At 46.0% G+C, this 20,681-nt stretch overlaps 1 protein-coding gene across 3 annotated transcripts in view; it reads left to right on the top strand.

Moving 5' to 3' along the window:
* Positions 1-20,681, top strand: part of SPTBN1 (spectrin beta, non-erythrocytic 1) — a 160,584-nt gene that overhangs the window by 20,452 nt on the left and 119,451 nt on the right. Inside the window, exons 2-3 of one of the 3 annotated variants that reach the window (XM_086875137.1) lie at positions 8,416-8,614; positions 20,139-20,279. The gene's annotated coding sequence lies outside the window, so the exon portion shown is untranslated. Of the gene's footprint in view, positions 1-8,415; positions 8,615-9,317; positions 9,499-18,528; positions 20,280-20,681 lie in introns of those variants that run through there. The other 2 variants (XM_086875124.1, XM_086875123.1) reach the window with 2 other exon arrangements.

The following is a 20,681-nucleotide window of genomic DNA, read 5'->3' as shown; positions in this document are numbered from 1 at the left end:
TGATACAGGCACTTAACTCTTGCCAGGCCTTGGCTCTCAGGAGCTTGTACATGTGATCATACATTCCTTATAAATCAGTAACTTAGCATAAAAAGGCTGTAATATATTTATATTATATATTTATATTATATATTTATAAGCAGACTCTGATAGGCTTCAAGAAAGCCAAAATACAGGATTTGACTCTGAAAAATATTTTGAGAAATGCAGGGCCTGCTTGTTTCCCCTTCTGTTTGTGTAAAAACCATAACACCGAAGAGAATCCTGTGTGGCTCTGATGAGCAGAATGCTTGGGGATGCAGTCATAAATCTCCTGGCCTACAAAAGCAGCGGTTCAGCATCGTCTCCATGGCAACCCATGGAGCAAGAAATGAAATCTGATATGAAGAGTCTCACCGAGGAGAGCCGTATGCGAGTCAAACACTCACCGAGGCAGAGTGCTGGTGAAACAGAGAAAATAAGATGCATTTTCTTTTACTTGTTGCTTCGTTCTGAGTATTCCTGCCATGAATAAAAGGGGCTGACAAACCAGCCATTATTCCATGGCCTTCAACTACTCGGAGCCTGGCCAGGGGCCGGCGGAGCGGCCGAGAAACAAGCGTGGGCTCTGCCAGCACTTGAGCTCATAAATGAACTCAGCTCACAGCTGCATCTCTGAGCTGCTTATGTTCCCCTGCTTAATGTCAACCTTGTTTCCCCTGCCAGCGACATGGAACTTTTGTGTGTGCACAGATAAAACCAACGAGTGGTCGATAGCTCCTAAGGGGACAGAAATATTCCCGAGCGCTGGAGGGTCGGTGTTCGCCCAGAACGGCCAAAAACAGAGAAAGGAAACTCAGTGAAAAGCTGAATGACCTCACCCACTTTCTTCCTGCAGAATTCCTAGGAGACACCAGGCTCTGAAAATCACTTATCAAAACCAGACGTCAGAGAAATAGCCAAGGCATAGCCCAGAATTCCTGCGGGAGGACACAAAAGTTCAGGCATTTCTCAGGCAGCTGAGGTGGATGGATGTTGGCTGCCCTGCTGGGGAGGAGCCCTTCATGTCCTGCAGTGAAACACCTTCCATCAGCACAGGAGGGGTTTTTTACCTCCTGCACAGGAAAACATGGACACACTGATCCATGACCACTGACCCAAAGAAAGAGCCTGGAGTCGCTCTCTTTGCTTATTCCAATGTGTCAGTGACGCCAACCACGAGCTGACACCAGGGAGCTGTTGGAGGCAGCACAATCCTCCTTTGACGTACCAGCAGCTGCACCATGCTTTGATGTCTCCACAAAACTCTGTGTTTATCAGAACCTTCTCTAATGGTGGAATTTCATTTCACCTCCCTGGTGCCATCAGCCCCTTGATTCCTTCCCTGCACCCCGTGAGATGATTTTTAAGTTCATCAACGGTTTCAGAGCTGCTGCTTAGAAGTGGAAGCCACTGTGATTCATGAAAAGGTGCTTCATTTTCTGAACCAGCTGTACTTTTCCTTTCATGTTTTTGCTGGTTGCTAGGTGTTCTGGGGGTTTTATTTACCGCATCCCTTTGGGTGCTGCAGTGTGAACAGTAATTCCGTATGCCGGGTGGTGTCAGCTCGTGATAAATGGGAGCCATTGTTGCTTCCGTAGGAAACAATGACAGCCAAGAGGGACAATTTGCTGCAGTCCACAGGAATGCAAAAATAATATGTCACTGCTCTCCACAGCTAATGAAGACAAACCCTTGGTGCAAGCTCTTCTGGGGGAGAAGAGAATGCTTTTGCTTAAGATTTAAGTCTACATTTTTTTTTCTCATGTTGGGGTACATTAAGCAAGAAAACAATAAATTTATTCAGGGTTTCTGCCCAGACTAAGAGAAAACAGATTTTCAAGAGGCTGAAGGACAAGTTTTATTAATATATCTCCAGTATATTTCCCTGTACTGTTCACTGGTCCTCCCAGTAGATTTTTCTCCTGTATCCTTATTTTTTAACTCAAAGACACCCCCCTATACAATATGCTGTGATAATTTTTCATTTCTTCTTGCACACTTTCTCTGGGTAGGTTTTTTAACGTGAAGTGGCAGCATCTCAGCGTTATTTTTAATCAGGTATTTATGTAACACGCACAGATCCCCAAACTGCGTTAATTTACTGTGAAGTTTTGCAAAGTCCGGTTTTAGACGAGATGCCTCAAAAGAACAAAATGCCTAAATTAAAATCTATGGGAGACCAAGTTCACATGATGGAGAGGGTGTTGCCATCACATCTGGTGCCTTTTCAGTCTCCTGAGTGCCTGGAGCACCTTCATCACCACACCAGGATCCCCTGTACTTGGAGCTGTTTGAGGACTTCTGTCTGTCAGATCTTTTTATTTTCTTTGAGCATCAGTAAAATCAATTCATTTGTTACTGTGCATACTGAGAAATCAGTGCCATTTAATATGAACTTGTTACAAAGTACATTTCTGTATCCTGAAGAGTTTTTGGAAATCAGTGCAATATAGAATAGATGGGTCTTGTTTTACATCTCTTTTTTAATCAGAGATTTTGTAAGCCTGAGACTAAAAACCATGTGTTAAAATCCTTGAAATGTGCCAACATTTTAGGACTTTTGATAGTGGCTACTAAACTCAGAAGTTCCCAGTGTGTGCAGCTGAGTTTTCAGAGTGTTTGCTGACTTTTTGTGACTTTTGCATGCGTTGTTAGACGCTCGGGCACGAGGAATTTCCTCGGGAGCTGCGCTACTCGGCGTGTCTGGCTCATTCATCTGCCAGCTCAAAAATCCTGTGAGGCAGCAGCAGGAGGATGAAAGCACTTGTTCCATTGTCACAGGTCACCAGCCCAGCCTACAGCCAGCCAAACACGGCACGGTGGGGAGGTGCCAACAGGACAGAGCCTGCTGCCCTTGGCTGCTGATGTGGATCGGAGCAGAGCACCTGCCCAGAGCAGGCTGTGCCTCGGGGCTCAGCTCTGAGAGGGTGTTTCCCTGCACTCCACAATCCTGGCCTGGAAGCATCCTTGCACCAGCTAGGAAGCCCTGTCCTGGTTTAGGTGATGGGAAACGGCTGAATCATGGAATGGTTTGGGTTGGAAGGGACCAACCCCTTGCCATGGGCACCTTCCCCTATCCCAGGTTGCTCCAAACCTGTTCAACCTGGCCTTGCACACTTCCAGGGATGGCACTGAACTCAGTTTACTGCTTCTTCAGCTGATCAGAAAATGGCAAAACTTGTGGCTGAGGCAGCAGCTCCTGGCTGCATTATTTGCTGTGTAACACACTCATCCTTCCAGGCAGCTCTTGTCAGTGGGTGTCCATGATTTTTGAATACAAATATGAGGGGAGCTTCAGGGAACATAGATTTATTTCTTTTTCTCTCCTTGGAGAGGTGATTCAGGATAATGGGTAGGGATCAGCTGTTGTCCAGAGCTCAGTCACCAGGAATCCCTTTGGGATCTGTGCTGCTCAGTGTGTGTCACTCTGATGTAAGTACACTTTGATGTAAGTAACCAATCTGTTTGCACACCTGGGCAGGCAGAGTTGTGTGAAAAGAAACCTGGGAGAAGATTCCACAGTGTGCAGGAAACCCCAGTCTAGACAAGCTGAAGGTGGTTCATTATTCAAGGCTGCTGCATTTCTGCTGTGGAATGAAGACAGAGAGTGATTAGCCTTATTATTGTCTCCATAGCACTGGTTTAACAGAACTTGTGAGCTTTAATCTAGCTGGGTGAGCAGGTGAATGTTTGGAACCCCTGACAATTAATCAGGAGCTGTAATTGCAATGCACAGCCTAAAATGTTGTGTTGTTCTCAGCTGACTGAGACACGATGACGTGTCTGCTTCCAGTCCAGTGGCGAGTTCATAAATTCCATCGTTCCATAATGCAGGAATTCGGCCAAAATAGCTGCAGTATGGGATATTATGGGTTATCACCAGCTTCCAGAGCCAGTCCCAGGCTGGGAATGGTGTCCTGCCCAGGCTTTGAGTCACCAAAGTGCAGGGGTGAGGCTACGACTGCAAGGTGCGGGGGCTGTTCCTTGTATCCCAGGGAGGAATTTCACCTCTCCTCTCTCAGGGCTGCTGGTGAAGGGCAGTGAAGCAGCCCGAGATGGCCCCACTGGAGCATCACACCGTGCTGTCATTTTCCATGGCAACCGGAGCAGGGATAGCCTGACATTCCCGTGGCATGTGCCATTATCCGTGTGCATCCTGGCGGCTGATGCTCGGCACCTTCAGTGAAGGAACAGAGCGCGCTTGAAAATCGAAATAACTTGTAAGGTACTAGGAAGTGTTTTCCCGTCAATCTCTAGCTCTAGGGTGGGGCTGGATGAATGAAAATGCTGCCAGCAGCAGTTGGATCCGGCCGGGTGGCGGCACTTTGTGTTCCAATTGTCTCCGAGGGCCGCGGCTTTCAGCGAGCCCCAGGTTAATGAAACTGCAGCGTCAGTGGCTCCAGCCTAACAAAAGGAGCCCCTTTGAACAGACATTTCCCCTCTGCCGTAAGTAACGGGGACAGGACAAAAGTGCACTCTTTGGAAAAGGCCCCAGCCCCGCCGTTGCGTTTCTTTGGCACAGATCAGCAGGGATTAGGCTGTGACCCATGGAAGTTCCTACTAGAACTCCTCTGTGAATACAACTGCTGTCACTGCACATGGCAGGGGAAGTGGTTTGTGCAACCACAGAGTGTCTGTGGAGCACTGTGGTCAGACCAGAGCTGAAAGTGAGGAATATCTGATATGAAGTGAGTAAACCCCAAACACAATGACCAAAAGGTTTGAAATTTGCTCTAGGAAATCATCCTGTAGAGTGAGTCCTGTCTACTGTCCTGACCAAGATTTTATTAAATTTAACTAAGCAGAGATTTACTGGGAGCTGTACAGGTGGTCTAGAACCCCTCCAATAGCACAATCCAATTGTGCCTGCAGTCTTCTCTCTGCCTCCAATCTCCCTCCAGCTCTCCACAAAAAGAACATTTTTCAGTGTGAAACCTATTTGCCAGTACTTGAGAGGAGATGTGAGAGCGGTGGGACCATTAAAAAGTCCTAATCTGAATTTGTAGATGCCAAGAAGCAGTTAAAGAGGTGTGTGGGGAAGGTGAGCATTGCACACAGGTTTAGCACTGATCTCCCCTTCTCTTTCCCTGCTCCTTCCTCCCTACACCAGACTGCCTGGAAACAGCTCTGGACAGTGGAACATCTCTGAAGGAGGGATGTGCAACACAGACACTGGGCTCAGCTGCTCCAGAATTATTCTTGTGAGAGAACAATACAGAGAAAACACTAAATCATTTATTCACTGCAAATGTCAATTAAACATTAATCAAATGCCAAGGTAGATCATGGACAATCCAAGCACTGCTTATTCTGTTGCTGAGTATCCAAATCAATTAAAAAGGGAACCTTCTCCCACACTGTTTTATTGGAAACCTATGGACTTTTTCATTTTTAAACCTGGGAGTCAGCGTAATCCCAGCCATGTAAAATTACAGAAAAATAACTGTGTTTAAATAATTGATAGGGAATGATTGTCTAATGCTTTTTGCATACTTGGGGTGCTTTGCTGAGCTGTGAACCATTTTCATGGAGCAATTGCTACTCCTGTCACTGAAGTGGGTCAATACACTGTGGATTGACATGATTTTATAGTAACCTTTCATATAAGCATTGCAAAGGCGACACATCCTGGCAGTGTTACCATGACCTGTGTCTCTAGGCAGAGGGATTTCAAGCGTTGGTTCTCCTTAGCAGAAATAGAGGAAGGAATTTGCTGGGACAGAAGGATGAGCTTGAGGCATTCAGGTGGGAGATCTCTGATCCCTGGTTCTCAGCTCCCACAGGGTGACAGTGAGCCAGACAATTTTTAGAAGCACCAGCACTTCCTCTGTAAGGATGCTGCTTTCCCCCTTTGTAGGAATCCTTAAAGCTTCTCATGCATTGAAGGCACCACGATAACTGCGACCATGTTATGGCCAGCCATTATATTTAATTAGCTGTCCTGGGAGGCTGCCGGTGTGGTGAAATGTCATGCAGAGCCCAAATCCAGTCTCGGGGAGAGTCTGTGAAGATGGGAACGCTAAGACACTGCCTCCTGATCTCCTAGGTGACAGGAGCTTGTGTCACTAATTGGTCCCCGAGCCTGCGGCACCGGCGGTGAAAGGCAGCAATTTCAGCTGAAGGGATTTGGGAAAGAGTTCGGTGAGAACGAATGTTGGGCGTGTACACAGGGGATTTAATCTGTGCTTGTTCACGCAGACCTCTTGTTTAGGGAGTTACTCCGAAGAGGAGCCTCAGGCTGCAGGATTAATGGAAGAACCATACAGGGTAAATGATGTCTTTTCTGTGACCAATTCACAGGTACAAAACAAATCCTCTGGTAAAGCCAAAACCGTTTGGTTTGTGTACAGCTTGCTCACACACGCCTTCAGCTTTACATGTAGAATTCATCCTTTTGAGGAGGTATTTGCCATCTATCCCAGGAATTGCTTTGCTGCTGTCTTGGTAGCAGGTTAAAATTGTGAGTCAGCTAATTGAGCTTAAAAAACAGTTTAATCCTATTACAGCACATAAGACACTGTCTTTTTTGTTTTTCTTTCAATAATGCTGGTTCATGCCCTACTCCCAGATATTAAGAAACACACTGTAAGAAGTCTGTCTCCTCGAAATAAGGCGTGGACCTACAGCAGGTAAACAAGCATTACATTCTGCAGTCCTTGACACTCCCAGTTCACCTCACCTGTGCCTTGGTTCATCACCATTTTCACAAACCATCATGCTGATAGTTTGCTGAAATATTTGGGTATGTATTTTCCCTCAAACACTTAACCTGGAACAAACACCTGCATTAGAAGCAGCAGGTACCAATAAACCAGTGCATTGTCTTCTCCATGTAATTCTGTATTCAGAAGGAGAGTAGCAGCCCTCATTTGGTTAATGAGGCAGAACTATTATTATAGTAATATTAGTAGTATTTCTATATTAACATAATAATAGTAATAGTAATAATAATGAAGCAGCTAGCCTTTCAAGAAATGTCTGGGCATGGAGAATTTTTGGAGTGAGAAGCCCTCTGCCTTTAGGGTTGTGGATGTGCTGTGACTGACCTCGCAGCCCTTCTTGTTGGCTCTGGAGGAACAAGTTTGTGAGCTCATTATTCCATAGCAAAACTCTCCTTAGTACCTGTGACTGTTTTCTGCTTGCAGAGGTTGGCTGCTCTCCAGTGCTGCTGCTCTCCTGTTCTGGGTGACCTTCAAAGGAGCAGCAGTCCAAGTTGGATTGTTCTGGGACAAAGGCTCCTTCCCATGGCCTGGGACTCAGTGTCCACGGGACACTCAGCCACTCACTGACCTCACTTCCTCCACCTTCCCAAGGGCTTCATAAGCATAACCCAGCAGCAGGGACAGTCTGTGGCAGGACAGTGAAATCTGCTGTTGTAACCACATTCTGTAGTCCTGTTCTGAAACAGGGACATGCAGGTAATGGATATTTTATTCCAGTGCTTTGTGCGTAAGGAGAGATATATTTCCCTACGTATGTGTCAGAGCTTGAAAGGAGGATCCATTTTTGATGAGCTATACCATGCATAGCTAATGCTGAAGCTTAATTTTAGGCACAGATTTTGGTTTTATCCATTAGGGAACACTGTAAAGCCCTGTGGTGAGTTAGGATGGCACAAGGAAGGTGCTGTTCAGTGCTGGCTTGGAACACCAGGTGAAGGTGGTCCTGCAGCTGCCTCAGTCTCAGCCCATGGATATTGCCAAGCACAGCTGCTACATACATAATGTAACAGCCTGTTCCAGCTGACCCATTCCAGAGCCTCTTAAAGGCTCAGTTCCCTGCAGGCAAGGACTAAAAATAAGTCATCTGAGAGGGGTACTAGCTCAGCTAATTAGCCAAGGAGCAGAGAGTACTGACTGCTGCACTGATGACAGTGCCTGGCTGCCTTGTTCCAGTGCCTGGCACTGCCCACAGGAAGATTCCGCCCAAAGGTGAGCTCCACAGTGCAGCTGTGTGCTGAGATGAGAAGCTCTCCAGCCTGGGATCCAACCTCTTTGGCCAAATCCTCAATCTTTTGTGTTCTGATGCTACAAAGCTTGCATGAAGCTGGCCTGGAGTCCCAAGGAGTGTTTGCATTTCACAGAAAATCATGATCCATGTCCTGACCTGCCTGTGTGATAATTTAAGTCTGTCACGATCACATTGGTGTCAGTGCTCTCCACAATGTTCTGGGCTACAAACAGAAGAGATTAAACTCTTGGTCAGACCAGACATAGAGCCACAAATGCAAGAAGAGGGATTTCTTCCAGCTTAATTTCTGTTGCATCCCACTTCTTTACCTGTTCTGCTCACTTCCAAGTGACAGTTCTCCTTCCATGCTCTGGACTGCAAATTTGGAGTGTAACATAAACTTCCTAGTTCTGTTTTTTAATCTTTTTTATTATTTTTTTTCAGCAGTCAAGGAGAATAGTCAAGTACTTCATTTATGCTGATTGGAAGTGGCAGAGCAGTACCACCAAGGCCTTGGTGCCCCAGGAAATCACTGAGGTCCTTTATGGCTGCTGAGCATATCCATCTAGAAGCACCTTTTTGCAGTGTTCTCCGTCCCCTGCCAGTTGTTTATTCATGCATCAACAATGAGGAGCAGTTGAAGGTGAGCTTACTCTTGCACTTGTAGTATATTAAAATTAAAGAGCAGTGCTTCCAAGAATCTCACTCTCCTTCCCCAAAAACAAAAAGAAAAGCCAGACCTGAGCAAAGTGCACCAGGAGATAGGATATGAACATCATTCAGCTCCCATAATTAAATACAGAGATCCACAAGACCAAAGGGCACCTGGGAAAATTAAAACAAAAGCCTGTATGGAATGGATCCATCTCTGGAGCAGCTTCTAATGGACTAGAATGATGTGAATCCTTATCAGTCAAGGCAAAGGTGAATATGGCTGGGATTTAACTGTTTGGGCAGAGTGCACTTCTGGTTTGAATTCAACATAAAAGCTGAACCAGACTGACACCAGTGAAACAGGGGAGTAGCTGTCCTGGACCTGAAAGGAAGGAACTGTCAGAGGCAGTGAGAGTCTTTTTGTTCACAGCAAGTGACACTGGGGCGGAATCATGTCCCCAGGACGTGTGTCTGAGCCAGGCAGGAGAACCTCTGGATGCTCCTGGCACGGGGAGGCAGGCTGGGGAGGTGAATGCTGGGGGGGCAGGGGCAGGCACAGCCAGTGGTGAATGGGGAATTCTGTGCAGCGGTGGAGCCTATCCAAGGGGGAGTGACACGTGCAGGGGAGGACAGAGAGCACATTCCTGGGAGCGCTGGGGCAGAGAAAACCCAAACCTGGAAGAGGTGGGAGTGACTCACATGGAATTTGGTGGGAGTGAAGCTGCTCGGACCCATGCAGAGCTGGTCCAATTTAGCAAGAGCATTTTCCAGTGAGAGCATCTCTCCTTGCCCAAGGAGTGCTTTTCATTGCAGGAAGGCTCTTGAGATTCCCTCTATGCCACCCCAGTTCGAGGCACTCCAGCATCCCTGAGGGTAAGGCAGGGCTCTTGAGCATCGAGGCCAGCAGGGTCTGAGGCCAATGAGCAGAGATGAGAGGAACAACACACACTTGACTTCATTATTGTAAATTATCCCACATCCTTCCTACCACACCAGTTGGAGCCATCCCATACATCTGCAGGGTAAACACATGTCCATAAGAATGGAGTGCTTCTGCCCTGCACTGGTTCAGAAGTCACTGGGGGTAAGTAATAGCTCCTGGAGCCAGGGGATGATTGTGTATCCTTATTTCCATTTCAATGTGTGCATTGCTCTTCCAGTTCACAGCTCTTTCATGGCAGTGTTGATGATATCTGGGGACAGGAACAAAGCGGGGATCTGAAGGCAGATGTCTGTGTGCTGAGCTCTTTCTGCAGCAATTAAAAAATCACATCACTTTGAATTACATGGGACCCTTGAAAACCTTCCCTTCAGAGCTGTGAAATTTCAGAGGAGCTCAGTGCTTCCAGCCTTGCTGCCTTGCCCTGCTCTCCAATTTCCATATATACTTCATTCCTTAGAGTAAAATGGGTGTGTGCAGTGTCCCGGTGGTCCAGCCTCTGGTGCCACCGCAAAGGAGCATCTGACTTGACCAGAGTGTGAGTAGCCTGGTAGATTTGTGCTATAATAATATTATGTGTATATATATATATATATAAAATCTCAGTTAGTAATGAGCAGAGATTCCCATGCAAGGGGTGAGAATGTTAAGACTGGAAAAACTTTATGGAATTGAGATGTTGGATTGATCACTAGGGCTTGCTGCTAGCTTAAAGCAAATTATTTTCAACCCTTGGTTAGGCCCTTACTAGGCTTAAAGGAGTTGTCTGTCCATCCCAACATCCATAACCCTCAAAGCCTATGGACCAGTGGTGCTGTCTGTGATGAGTGAGGGCTCACTTCATCTCTGGAAGAGCTGCAGAGCCAGTGCTGCCATGGGACTCCCTCTGGAACGTGGAGCAGAAGTCCTGCAGATGCTTAGCATGCAGATTTCTCTGTGATGACAGGACAGCTTATTGCAATTAGTCTGAACGACTAAGAGGGACTTGGAGGCTCCAAACAGTCAGGAAAAAGACAGGGAAAATAGGGTGTGGAGACCTCTTAACCATTTCCTCAGTGTGTGATGCGTGACTGTGACTGATTTATTGTGCCTGAACTGAAGTGGAAGGTGGAGGATCTCAGAGCTTTGCATGCCAGGTCAGAGTCACAGATACATCCAGATCCACAGAGGACATCCACATGGTGTGAGCCCCATGCATTGTTCCAACATTCATTTGGGATCATGAGGACTGTTTTCAATTGCTAGACCATTCTTCCCCCAACTTTGCTGTTCCTTAGCATAGCCAGAGCTGTTTTTTGCTCAGTGGGCTGTGTGGCAGTTAAATATCATTTACACTTCTATCTTTCTCTTTTTTCTATTCTGTAAGAATAACTCAATCTGCTCCCTTAGACAATTCCAGGTTCATTAGCTTGCTCAGAAGTGTTCCTTGTTTACAGGTGAGCTGTGATCTCAGGAGAAGATGAATAAATGTTCCCGTTCTAGGGAACATCAGTGATGGACTTTTAGGCTTAGCAATCCATTTATATTTGTTCTCTCCAGAGGAGGAAAGGCTGGACTTTTGGTTTTGGTTAAGGAAAATCCTTTCAGGCATCACTGGAGGTGGGTAGAAGAGCGGGTTGGTGTGAGAGAGCCTGTCTCCGAGCAGTGAAAAAATACCCAGAAGAGCTTGACATGGCTGAGTGTTTCCTAAGCAGAGCTGCAGGAGAGGGGAGCATCTGGTGGAATTAATTGCCTGTGATTTTCTGGAGGTGATAGCTGAAAAGGAATTGCTGCAGCAGAGCAGAGATCAGAAGGGTGGGGACAGATTCTGTTTTTTCAAAACAAACCCTGTATCTGATAGAGCATCTCAAAAGGAAAAGCTGCATGCAGGGACTGTCTTAACACACTGACATGTCCCAAAATCTTCAGCTGATGAAAAAACATATTATAGAAAATTCAGGTGCCAGTGCAATGAATGGTACAGACACATTGGCTGAGTCCAAGTCCTCTTTTCCAGTAGTTTGTGAATGTCAGATTTGAACTTTGCAGACCACAGTATCCCTCAGTCCTCAGTGTCAGGCTCAAGTTGAACTTGCTTTTGCTGTGGATTTGTGGTTCAACAAAAGCATTTCAGCTCTTCCTCAAAACCAAGTGTGTGCAACATACATGATTTAGTTTTTTATAGATTGGCCAAACTTCACTGACTTGCTCTCTGGGAAGGTGGTTATCACAGGTGTGTGATTTGCCTCATCTGTGAAAGTAACCTAAATTTAGACTTTATAAAACCTCAGTAACACCACCTTCTTCCAGGAAGAGCTTTGTTGGAGTTGGTCAGGGAAGAGTCTGTGTGGTGAAACAGGTCTTGGGTGAGTCCCTGAGTAAAACTGGGCTGCTCCAGGGGTGACATATGGCTGGGAAGCCAAACTGAGGCCACAGGGGCATTTCCAAGGGGCTGCTGCTCCACAGGCTGCTGAAAGATGTTCTTGAAGGGCAGCCAGCGAGGCAAGGCAGCCTGACCCTGACAGAGGAGGGAGGAGACAGCACCTTCAGGGATGCATCGGTGCAAGGGTGAGGTCTGCTGGAGTGGAATTGAGTAGATCAGCATGAATGAAACAGGTTTCATGGAGCCTGAGTCTGACTAGATAAACAGAGCTAAAGATTGGAAGCCAAATAATGAGGATTGACAGGGAGGGCTAGGAAGCAGCAGGATGTTAGTCATGAGCACCAGGAAAAACAAAACCAACCCAAAAACCAGCACAGAGATGAGAAATCAGAGTTAAGAGCAGAAAGCCAGGCATCAAATAACACGTAGAAAAATGAGGAGAAAACAGAGTGTCTACTCGTTGCTATTAGGGATCATTTTTCCTGGAGACAGAAAGAAGGCTGGGGCCCAGTGGGAAAAATAGTGTGTAATAGTTCATAACACAAGGAGGGCTGAATTAAAATTGCACAAGCAGCTCTTCATCTGCAGAGGTGGGAGAGCACTGGAAAGTTGCATTAGTCACGGGAATGGTTTGGTGTTTTTTATTTGTTTGAAGGGATTTTTGTTTTCAACAAGGAGGGTAAGTAATCACTGCAAAAATGTAATAGGCTGCATAATGAATGAGTAATGAATTCTCTTCCTCTTGGAACCTCCAAATATCTGAGGAACACAGACCTAACCTAGGTGTAATCCAGTTTGCCCAGGATTTATAGCTGGGGAAGGAAATGATGATGGGACGTTGTGGCCTATGGAAGAGAGACATTCAGGCAATTGTTCCTAACTGTGAAGTCCTTGTTCCTTCAGTCCTGCCATTTCTACACTCGCTTTGCTTGAGCACCACTTGAATGCTGTTCCTTGGAGAGTCAGCTTTCCATGAGCAGGGGAACTGCAGGAAGGAGCAGAAAGGCTTCCCCTGACTTGATGGCAGCCGAATCAGTTCCATTGGCTCCTCTCTGCTGCACAGGGCTGGCCTGGCAGCGTGAGCATCATTGCAAAAGCCAGAGGAGGGATCATCTTTGGAGGCCCCAAATCTCTCCTGGAGTTGTGAGGTCGTCACAAGGAGCAGATGACTGTAGAAGATGCTTTTGACTCTCTGCCTGCTTGCTCCCATTTCCAGCCTTCTCTGTGGGAATTGGCTGCTGAGAGGAAGCCAATCCTGATCTTCAGGCCTCTGCTTGTCCCTGGGGACAAGAGATCTGTCCTGCAGCCTGGACACAGGCAGCAATGATGTAACACAGGAAGGGAGGCAGGGGGAGGGGAAGGAAATCTCATTTTTCCCCCAAACATGAGAATTATATTGAAGCCTTGAAATATGCCAGAATCAATTAAATAATTTGGGAAACCGCTTGGATTTGGAAAATCTGCTGTGGAGGCAGCGCTGTCCTGTGAGCCCTGAGTAGTGGTGGAGATGAAACAAGGATCTTTTCTGGGGCTTCACTATAAACCCCAGAGCCTGCTGGCCTTTTGGAACAGGGTGGGAAGTCCCAGGCTGTGTCCTGGGTGGAGACCTGTTGGCTCTGAGGAGTGGGAAGGAGGCCAGTGGGCCTGGGCCAGCCCCGTGGCCTCTGCTATCTCCTGGCACGGAGAGCTCTGCTCCTCCCAGCCCTGCAGCTGACACGCTGCTCCCTCGCTGCTCCCGGAGTGTTTGCCTGCAAAATCCACTCAGATCTCGCCTGCATTTGGAGAGATCCTTACTGAACTTGTAGGAAAAGATGTCCTGATTTCTGCCAAGGCTAGGGGGATATTCTGCAGGGCCATGCTTGCCCACGGCTGAGCCTCTCTGCTGGTGCAAAACCACTCCGTAGTAATGCCAGTAAAAATCTGGGGGATGCCAATCCACTATGAAAATCCCACTGTCCTGCTGTGGGATGTGCCACCATTTGGGCTGGATTTTGGGGCAAACTTTTAGAATTGGAAAAGCTGAAGAGGTGCATAGAGAAAGGAGGGAGCACTGCAGAGGATGTGACTGAAGGCGTGTCAAAAGAAGGATCTCAAACACAGGTCTGGGTGTGCCCTAGGAACAGCAATCCCCTGGGATCCCTTCCACTCCCATTTTCTTCTAGTTCAAGGCACTGGAAAGGTTTTTGTCAGTGACAGTTTTCTGAAGAGACACTCAGTGAAATGCAGCTGAGATAAGGCAGGCTGTCACCTGGGAGCATCTCTCCCTTTCAGCACTCCTGCCTTCCAGATAATTCCATTATGTGCACACATGAAAAGGGTCCTGTCCTGAGCTGAGGTTACCAAGTCCAGCCAGGGCTCTGAAGGAATATTTGCAGCTCTTGGAGTGTTTTTCCCATGACAGTGCATTCAAAGCCAACCCAGCACACAAATCTTTTTCAGAACACATAAAAACTGTCTTAAAAACACTTCTTCACGTGCACCACAGTTTTATTCCTTTTAAGTTTGGGCAAGGTGTTAATATTCTTGGCTGGCTGGAAACCTAACAAATACCTTTGACTTCTCCCTTGGCTGTGCTTCTTGCTGGATCTGCCAAGCATTCTTTAGATGTCAAGGTCTGGGATTTATGTGCTGGAAAGCACATGATAATTTTGGGGGCACGGAGTTAACCAATATTGCACAGAATGTACTGGTTATGTAAAAGTCATATTTTAGAATGAAATCGATGCCTTATGGAAAATCCAAAGTATGGAAGCCAAGTGAAGCTCTGTGTTTATGCACAGTGCAGATACAACCCCAGGCCTGGCTTTGCAGGATTCTCCACCCTCCTGTGTCGCTGTGCTTCAACCATGACCTGAAGGGTTCATCCCAGAGGTGATGGTTTCATTCCACGTCCCCTCTCCTAACAAGGGTTTCCTCTTTGGCACGTTGTTTTGTTTTCCACTTTGTGTGAAGATCTGAATTCCAAAAGCCTAAACAACCAGATAACACCAGGCATTTTGCAACACAGACTAGTGGATTTCTCCATGGCTTCCCAAAGTGCTGTTGATTTGTGGAATTAGGGGAGAAGGTGAACGTCCTCCTCTTGCCTTGCACCACTGTCTCATTGCACTTCCACCCCATCCCAAACCAGATCCTCCTGTAGACAAAGTAGATTAAAATCTCACGAGACTGAAGAAAAAGGGAAAGTGGGTGAAATTTTATATTTGCCTTTCAGAGGTCTCAGATGCATTTTAAAGCATTTTTGAATGGCCAAGAAGAAAAATAAACTTTTTCCTTTTTGTCATTATGTGAACAATTAAAGTATATTATCTTTATTTTAGTTTAATGAATGGAGAGATAATAAGATATTTCCAAACAACAGACCTGGAATGGAAACTGAGATTATCCTTTGCTTTTCTGGGCTGTAGTAAAGATCCGATTGGGAGCTTTGATGAACTTTAGTGCAAAAATACATTGAGTAAATTTGGCTTTACTGTGAGAAGCAGATATGGATTATTGCTAGGTACATTCCATAATGGAAAGTCTCCCTTTTGAGGTGGATGTGGATCCACCCTGAACATGTCTTTGTTGATTTGTGAGATTGTTTCCTGCTTTTCCTTATCACAAACTTCCAGCTGTGAGTTAAAGGCAGCGCTGACGTTTGGGTCTCTGGACTGAGGGATGCAAAGAGGCCTTTCCGTCCAGGGAAGGACTTGGACAGCTCTCCAGGGGTCCATGGAGGCAGAGGAGGCTTCTCCAGCTTCCTTCCTTCAGCTCTTAGTTTGACTCCACTGACACAGAGGGAATAGGAGCAATAACAAACCTGCACTATTTTACAGTGATTTTTTAGCCTGGTTTCACATAGGATTGCACATCTGTGTCTTCTTTCCCAATATCTTTTGAAGCTGCTGGCTGAACTCAACACTGGAATTTTGAGCAATAAATACATTTTTACTTATTATTTTACTTATTTTTTACAAAGATTAATTTTATGTTTCCTAAAAGGAAACTTGTTTTATACTTCTGTCTGATCCTTTCCCTGTACTAAACTTCTTTTTTTTTCAAGAGTTGCCCTCAGTAGCAGGTGCAGCATTCCAGCAGCATTCCCAGTAACAACAGAAGTAATGTCATCCTTTTCTCTTGGAAAACAATGGGAAGTGGGATCTGGAGCTGACCCAGATTCTCCCCTTGTCACAATGTCAAAGTCAGTTATGAAGATATCTGAACGTGTAAAGTTTTAAATGACTCTTCTAAAATCTGTAAGGAAAACCCTGATAAAACACATTTCAGTGATCTTTATGCTAGTAGTGAGTTGGGCCTCCTGTGATAAAATATTTTAGTCTGTCCTAGGACAGAAATGATTTGTAGAAAAGCCTTCTGAGTAAAAACACAAAGCAAATTCCACACTTCTCAGTGTGGGAAAAAACCCCTCCGGGATCGTTCTGTGCTCCCCTGACCCATCAGTCACAATAAACAGCTGAGATGTTGTGAAATAAATAAATAATGACAAATGCCAGGCCCGGCTGTTCTCCCTGCTCCAGGCGATGCGGGATGTCCTCGGCACGTTCCTGCCCTGCTCAGCTTTCCCCTCAGCCACACAGAGGGTGCCAGCCTGGTTTTGAGTGGGCCCCTTCTCCCAAAGACCTGGCGGCGTCCGGAGCCTGGATTTGGGCAGGCAGGGCTGGCAGTGCCTCATGGTGACCGGGGGAGCAACGTGGGGACGGCAGCTCTGGGAGCTCGGGCGCATGGAGTGACCCTTCCCTTGCACAGCTGCAGCCTTGGCACCCTGCAGGCTGCCCTCCCTGGGCACTCCCTGCTCCATGGGAACACTCTGCACACAGAACTTTGCCCATATGGCTTCATCTGGACAAAGGAATTTCGGAAAAATTGCCGTTCTTTTAAGCATGGATCTGAATCTGGATCTCATTTCCATCTTGGCCTCTTCAGGAACAACTGTTCTGAGAAGGGAAAGCTCCAGGCTGGTTTCCTGTGTCCAGCAGCTCAGGGTTCTAAGGCAGTGGATATCAGCCACTGTGGAAGTGGCAAAACAGGAGAGAAATGGGTGAGATGAGGCCAGAACTCCAAGGGTGAACAGGGATATCCAAAGTTACCCCAGTCACCAATAGGTGTTTTTAAATTATTATTTTGTCCTGTAGCTCCTTGTGAAGCTCTCATTCTAAACTGAAGCAAAACCACCTGAAGGTCACCAAAAAAAATCTGCATTTTCATGCTGTATTCCTTTTGCTTATTTTGGTTACATTTAACCCTCCTTCCTTTCCCTGTTTTTCATGATAAACACAAAACTTTTATTCCAAATGCACGCTCTATTCTTCCACCTTAATTGGAAAGATGTCGATGACTTTCCCTGTTTTCAGCATGGACCTGATCCAAAGCTCAAGGAAGGAAACTTCCAGCAGGCGTTGGCCTGTGTGTCACAGACACTTGAATGACTCTCTGTACACAGTGGGAAAACAGAATTTTCCATTCTATTATTTTCCCTTTTAAAAGGACATGCAGTATGTACTGGGTTATTTTTTAAATTATTTATACAACTGTATCCTGACAAGCTACAACTTCCTCCTGGGTAAACACAGCTCCACGCTACAGAAACAAACTGGAGCTGTGTTTATAAGGTTGGGGAAGGACCACAACTATTGTGGGGTGTGCTGTCCCAAAAATCCCCCCCTTTTATTTTCTTTACAATCTTTGGGGACATTCTTCTTGTGTGGGTTTCACAAGTTCTGGTTCCTTGTACCACAAAACCTGTTTTATGTAACCCACATTTGTTTTTATTCAACATTGTACATATGGATCTTGAATGACTACATACATAAGACAGGGAGTTCCAGGCACTTGAGGGGAAAGTTGCATCACAAAACTTTACCATTCCACGTGTATTTCATCTTGAAATTCTGGCATCAGAGTCTCTTGTCATGTATTAAAGGCCATTTTTCCCTTCTAGACAAGGTCAAAGCATTGAGTTGGAAAGTGCTTTGTGGTACCTTGAACGGGGATGCAGGAAAAAACCAAAAATCAAATTTTGGTCTGTCAGAATTAAAAAAGTTCTCTTGGCTGAGAACATCACCTCGCTGTCCCCTGGGTTTGTGCCATTTTCCATGGGTAACACAGAGGCTCTAAAAGCACTCGAGGATTGAGAAAAGCAGCAAAGGCAGTCTGGTTTTGCAGGGCCTCTCCTCCCATCAGCTTCCCACTTTTCAGACTTTCCTAAAAGCCCTTTTGGTTTGTTTTTTTTCCCCCAAGTAACAGTCCTTTATACACAGCTGGATTGCCTGCAAATGCAGAAAGCTCTGGACAGTTTTATCCATGGAATCCAAACCCCAGTTTTGGTGCCAAAGGATCCCGTGTGGGTTTGGAGCTGCTGCTTCCCCAGGACCAGAGCACAATATTTACCTGCTGCTTTTCAGGTAGGAATAAGTGTTCTGGCTTCACCCCTATGGCTCACAGGGAAATACCAGTTTGTTTGGCTCTGTAAAACTTAGGTTTTTCCTCATGAAAACACCCTGGATAAAAAGTCATAACCTCTGAAGATGAGGTGACCACTCGGTTAACTGGAAACAAAGCTGCCTTCCAGGAGACAGCTTCCTGGAGAGGAAGGATGCAAGAAGCATCACCTGCTGTGTGAGTTTTGCTCTGTTTTTTCTCACTTTGTTTTTGTTCCTAGAGGGAGAGTGTGTTAAACAATAGTCTTCTAACTTGTTCTATGCTTTGACAGTTTTGGGAATAACATACACGCTGAAAGACAGGAATTTAGACATTGTGACCTCTGGCTAACTATAATAAAGATAAAAGTTGAGAGTTTTCCAAGGAAACTAGCCCACGATTAAGATTTAATTCTGCAATTCACCATTCCCCCCTCAGCCATCCTGCTTTGTGATGAAATTTCCAACAGATGGCTGGGATCCTCAAGGCGTGGAGAAAATGTTATTATCTGAATATTAGCAGGCTTTTAAACCTTTCTCCTACCTTAGCTGCTGTGCTAATGAGGCTCCCATCTCCCCTCCAGGGTTTGCCTCAGGGTTTTCTCCTGCAAAAGGGACTTTTCAAGGAAGTAGTGAAAGTGTTGAAGGAAATGTTGTAGGTACGGCCTTGGGAGAAGATTTCCCTTCATATCCTTTCTGCAAAAGGCTAAATAACGCTCTTGATTTTTTTTTTTTCCCCTTGTGGAATAAAGATGTTTGGACCTTGAATTAAAGTGTGTAGGAGTAAACCTTGCAAAGCTTTAAAATAGAAATACAGCAAATGGGGGAAAGCAGCATTCTGCAGAAACTTGCTGCTCTAGAACAAGGAGCAGGAGTGTATAAAATACCAGATCCTCTGCCTTGGATTTCAGGCGAGCCACTATTTATAGGGTGATCACTGAAGCTGACTCCAGACTTCACTTATAAATAGCTGAGCTTACATTTCCCTTCTCCACCAGAATTTTCCCAACTGTAGTTTCATGCTTCCCTTGTCATGCTGAATGTTGCTGGTGGTTTGTGGACAACGTGGGGGCTGATAGAATTGGATTCGCCAATAGATTCCCCTTCCTCATTAGCAAATCCTGCTTGGATCCAATCCCGCTTTGGGAGTCGTGTGGGATGTGTGTGGATGCTATTGCCTGGACACAGACAAGACTCTGATGACACTTTAAGAAGAAATTTGGGGTTTCAAAGCCACTGCAGAACTTCTGACTGTAGTTTGAAAGTCAGATTTTGTGGAAAGGTGTCTTGCTGGATGGGATTCTGAGGAAATCCTGCAGGCCGTGCCTTAAGCCCTTAAAATCTGCTGTGTTTGGCTGCTTTTGACTGTTTAAAATTTGGCCAGATCCTTTGTAAGGCAGAACTGTGACACTGGGGGCTCTTTGCCCACCAGAACATGGCAGAGTCACCTCATTCCTGGGGTTCATGAGGAGAGTTCCTCACTAAAGGCAGTGACTGTTACAGGCCAGGACATTTTTAGAATAAGCAGCCCTGCATGGAGGCAGGTGAGAGATCTCAGCTAAATGAGGAAAGGGGAATCTTCTTAAAGCTTCCCACAGAATTAAAAGTTACCAGCTTTAGCTTCCAGACCCGCACCTGAGCAATGTGGAGCGTGCCCAGGATCCGACGTGGAAGTTGTGAGCATGGGAGGGAGCAGCTCCAGCCTGGAGCTTTGAATGATAGATCAGCCTCCTGGTAGATAATTCCTGTTAATGTGCCTCTCTGTGGATCATTTCATCCATCTGTGTGGCAGCATTAAGGCAGAGAGAGCAGATGACTGCACCTGGATGAGGCTCCACTGATGTCAGACACATCCCTGCACATGGTCCAGCTGCATGGAGCTGAACGAGGAATCACAGCCTCAGCAGTTAAAGCCCAGCATTACCAGCGCAAGGTAATCACCACAGAAAGCATTTAAAAACTTGTTTATGCTGGTGGGATCCTGGAGTATGTGCTGATGTCTTAACCTGACCTGAGAGCTTTGGTTTCTGTAGGAAAAGTAAGCAGGTTGTCAGGAAAATTAATAAAATCTGGGAGAGAGCTAAGAGTTTAACTTCTGTTCCTGTAGTAGTTAATGGACCAGCTGCACCTGACAGCTTTGTTTTGTCAAATTACACGGGCTGATGTGTATTTTTTATAGAATTATGGAATGGTTTGGGTTGGAAAGGACCTTAAAGCCCATCCAGTTCCATCCTCTGCCATGGTAGGGACACCTTCCACTATCCCAGGTTGTTCCAAGGCTCATCCAACCTGGCCTTGGACATTTCCAGGGATGAGGCAGCCACAGATTCTCTGG

The sequence above is a fragment of the Cyanistes caeruleus genome, chromosome 2 (assembly GCF_971803275.1).
Source record: "Cyanistes caeruleus chromosome 2, bCyaCae1.hap1.1, whole genome shotgun sequence".
NCBI classification, from domain to species: domain Eukaryota; kingdom Metazoa; phylum Chordata; class Aves; order Passeriformes; family Paridae; genus Cyanistes; species Cyanistes caeruleus.
This window is presented reverse-complemented; position numbering and strand designations above follow the sequence as displayed.